The 4,722-nt window shown below is 40.4% G+C and overlaps 1 non-coding gene across 1 annotated transcript; it reads right to left on the minus strand.

Annotated features, from left to right (window-relative positions):
* Window positions 1-222: 222 nt before the first annotated feature.
* Window positions 223-329, minus strand: LOC112536734. Its single transcript, XR_003080698.1, has one exon. It is a non-coding gene; the product is annotated as a small nucleolar RNA R71 (small nucleolar RNA).
* Between the last annotated feature and the right edge of the window lie 4,393 nt (window positions 330-4,722).

Consider the following 4,722-nt stretch of genomic DNA (forward strand, 5'->3'; position numbering starts at 1 on the left):
AGCCAGGATCCCAATGCTCATATCTCCAACCTTTTGGAGATTTGTGACACATTCAAGATAAATGGAATAACCGATGATGCCATTCGGCTGAGATTGTTTCCATTTTCCTTGAGGGACAGAGCCAAGAGATGGTTGCAATATCTTCCACAGCAGACAATTACTACCTGGAAGGCGTTGGCTGAAAATTTTTTATATAAGTATTTTCCTCCCACTAAAACTGCTAAACTTAGAAATGATATATCTTCTTTTGTGCAGTTTGATGATGAAAGCATGTACGATGCATGGTAGAGGTTTAAGGACCTTTTGAGATGCTGCCCACATCACGGATTGCCAGTATGGATGCAGGTTCAGACTTTCTACAGCGAGTTCAACCTTACGACGAGGCAGATGGTGGATGCTGCAGCAGGTGGGGCGCTAAACAGTAAGACGCCCGAGCAGGCTCAGAACTTGATAGAGGAAATGGCCATAAACAATTATCAGTGGCAATCCTCTAGGAGCCGACCAGGAAGACAAGGAGTGGTCAACCAACTGGATTCCACAGCAGCCTTGGCAGCTCAGGTGGAGCTTCTAGCCAAGAAGATTAACCAACTCCAGATGTCGGTTCACTGCCTTAGGTGTAGGTTGCATCAGTAGCCCATCACTCCACCCGAGGCATCGGACAGAGCTAGAAGGTCGTCAGATCTATGAGTTAAAGTCATATATTTGTTCACCTGTCATGCTAAGATTTTATGTGATAGTTTTGATTAACTAATTTAATATTTTAATTATTTATTTAATCACTATTCATATATGTTTCAATTTACTGCATTGTGGTTTTATGTTGTCGTGTTGCCTTCAGCATGGGACGGCTATAGAACATGCTATCAATGAGATGCACCGGTATGAATCAGAGACAGAAAATATAGGGGTAAAGGTTTGTAAATTTTTTAAAAAAGGTAAATTAGGAATTGCCCTAGTCGAGCATTGCTCTCTGGGCTGAGTAGAGTAAGTGTGTCGGAGTAAAGGTCCCTTCTCACAACCCCACCCGTGGGCCCGTGACCGGCACTAGGGAATGGGTAGGCTTAAGGCCACCGAAACCCGTAGTAAGCCTGACACTCACTGATTTAAACAAATCTCATCTCAAATTAATATTATTAAAACCACAAATCATCTTAATAGTTACACTTTACAAAATTATTTCGGTCTACCAGAAAAACTAGGCGAGACCCGAAGCTCAGAAAATTTACAACTGATACATTTACTATTACTACTGCGGAGAATCTAAGATTTACCAATTTACATACCAAATCAAATACATCACCCGATGATGAAGGAGTCGGGTTACTGAATAAGAGTCGCGAGAGAACTAACAGTCACGAATCTGGAAAAAAACATAAATGGAGACTCGTCTAAAGTGAGTTAAAATCAAATAATCTGGGGACTATTGCATTCTTCTCAGAAAATATAGATTATTCAAATCAGTATATCAAACCATGCACATAAATACCAATCATACTATAATCATACCCTATTACTTTCTTGGCAGGAAAATATTGATCATTCGAATCAATATATCAACCATGCACGTAAATACAATCCATATTATAATCATACCATAATAAATAAATAAATGAATAAATAAAAAAAATATTTTTACTTTTACGGGACGAGTGGCTCGAGTAGAACCCTAACCCCAAATTCTAACAGCCATTTTGGCTCTCTTAATCAATATGATTTGGCGCCGAGGCAATGCTCGACAGGGACCTACCTCAGGTCAGTCGCTAAGTATCCAAATAAGAAATCTAGTAGCCATTCGGCTCTCTTAATCCAATAAGACTGGCCGAGAGCAATGCTCGACCAGGGACCTTACCTCAAGTCCGGTCACTTAAGTATCCAAATAAGCCGGCTCGAGAGCAATGCTCGACCAGGGACCTTACCCCGGATCAGCGACTGAGGAGCAATGCTCGATCGTCGAGCAGGCAAATCCATAATAACCTTATGTCCATAATCATTACCGGTGCGCGTGGTCCTGATGCAACCCACAGTGGCATGTTCTCACGAAAGCCACATTTCCCAAAACGCAATCATCACATTTAATAAATATCATTGTTTAATGAAATCATTCAACACATATCGGAAATAAAGATTAATAATTTAGGATAAGGCTACGTGCAATTCGTGTCGGCGAATAATAATATCTGTATTATTATAACGTTACTAATAATAATATTTATATTATTTTCAATAATTAATAGTCCAGTTGAAATTATTTCGTTCGCTATGATACTAATAACCATATTATGCATAAACTTTCAAAATAGCATATTAAATTCGGACTTAGCAATAGTGCAACGATTAAGTGACTTTAACTCACAGGGTTTGGCGACCTCCTAGCTCGCCTCCGGTGCTCAGAGAGCGAGCAAAACAGTGACAATCTAGTCACGGAAAACAATTTATCAAAACGATGAAACAATTACAATAGATCCTAGGTCTAGATTCCTAGGGTGTCGATCGTCTAAATCTCGACTGGAGAATTCCTACAAAATCAGTGAACCTCCTCTCTACGAACATTACCCCTCAGAAAACGGGTCCAGGGACTGCCCGAAAAACACTCCAAATATCCAACAATTTAAACAACGGGAGTCGGGTCCCCAAACTTCACTATCTCCGACTCGCCACATGACACAAAACACAAGGCGGGGCGGACAATTATTTTGACTCATAAAATCATCAAATACTCAATATAACCCAATAGACACAATTAAACTAAGAATTCCAAAATTAACGGGCCAAAGATAATTGCCGAGACGCCGATCGCTCGGTCGACTGCTATCCGGCCACGTGGAGTCCGATCGACGATCTGGACACACCATCGGACTCACAACGTGAGCGATGACAATCCCTTCGATTTTTGATCCGACACCGATCATCGAGAGAAATTCTGCGAGACGATCTCGACCGTCGATTCGCAAACGAAGCCCGATCGCCACGAAACCAGTGCCATCGCGAAGCTTGAGGCCGAGGAGAGTCGGGATACATCCTCCGACCATCCATCCTCCGTCAAGCTCGCCGGAAAAGCCTAAAACGCGGCTGCCTCCATTTCGCGGAACTCTCCTCCGCTGGCACTAAAGCCGACCCACAGCCAAAGGAAGCTCTTCTCAAGGGGAGCCGATCGCCAAGATCGTGGGAAGGCCAGGAAATGACCGAACGACGCCGAAAGCCACTGCCACGTCGCGACGGCCGCACTTTCACGCCGACTTGCCGCTACCTCCACGCCACCAGGGCTCGCCCGCTGACGGCGCCTTCCCGACGCCAACGCCGCCTCGGCTTGCCTCCGGTCCGTCCACCATGGACGCCCGACGCCTCTCTCTCCTCCCTTTCTTCTTCTTCCTTCTTTCTTTTCTCTCTCCCCGATTTCCATTCCTTTCAATATCGACATTTGACCCCTGAACTTTTCCTTATTACAATTTGGTCCCTCAACTTCCTTAATTACTTACAATTTCATCCTGCAGAATTCCAATTTGACCCCCAAACTTCTTTTTAGACTTTGAATTAAGCCCCTAACTATTTAATTTGGGCCAAAACCGAATTATTGAAAATACATAATTATAAAAATACCCCTGACCGACATATTTATTTACGAAAATACCAAACTCACAAATTTCCATTAAAACCCCATAAAAATAACATTATACTTTCAATCCTTATTCCCAAAATAAATTTTCAATTTAGTCCTAACACACAATTAAATTAAATAATCAATTTCCAACTTAAAATTTAATACTACTAATCAATTATAATACCAATTTTCCCAAAATTCTTTTATAAAAACATCCTTTTTAATTTCTTCCAAAATTTTCCGATATATAATTTTACTTATATAAATATGCATTTGAGAAAATTTTGAATAACCAAAATATAATCATTTCTCAAATAATTTACTTGAATAATTTCTTAAAATTTCAAACTAATTGGGTATAGAAAATAACTCATTTATTAAATATATAAAAAAAATTCTGGGTGTTACATCCCTGGTCGAGCATTGCTCTCTGGGCACCGGCTTATTTGGAAACCTAAGTGACCAGACTGGAGTTAAGGACCCTGGTCGAGCTTCGCTCTCTGGGCGCCAGTCTTATTGGAGTAAAAGAGCCCAAAGGCTAAGAGTGTTACTGATAATTAAGTGAATGAACTGGATTTAAGGACCCTAGTCGAGCTTCGCTCTCTAGGTGCCAGTTCTGTTAGAATGAGAGAGCTAAAAGGCTAAGAGTGTTAGTGATAATTAAGTGACTAAACTAGATTTAAGGACCCAGGTCGAGCTTTGCTCTCTGGCGCTAGTTCTATTAGAATGAGAGAGTCGAGATGTTTAGTGTTGGGATTAGGGTTCTGCTGAGGTACTCCGTCCTGTAGTATGTGAAAGTTATTTTATTTAAGCATGGCATGACTCGTATATTTTTGCATGACTTAATATTTATTTCAATTTAAATAAATGTGTTATTGAAGTGTTTGTAATTATTTTTGGATATATGATTTTAACTCACTCTCGAGATTGACAGTCTAAATTTCACTGTTTTTCAGGTGATTGTTAGTTTTTCCACAGTTCTTATCTAGCAGCCCAACTCCTTCATCATTGGGTTAATGTATTTCATTTTGGTACGTTTGACTTGTAAAAAATTTAGATTCTCCGCAGTAGAAATTTTAGACTTGTCAATTGTAATTTTATGTAAATTCGGGTCTTGCCTAATT

The sequence above is a fragment of the Ricinus communis genome, chromosome 3, assembly GCF_019578655.1.
Source record: "Ricinus communis isolate WT05 ecotype wild-type chromosome 3, ASM1957865v1, whole genome shotgun sequence".
Taxonomy (NCBI): domain Eukaryota; kingdom Viridiplantae; phylum Streptophyta; class Magnoliopsida; order Malpighiales; family Euphorbiaceae; genus Ricinus; species Ricinus communis.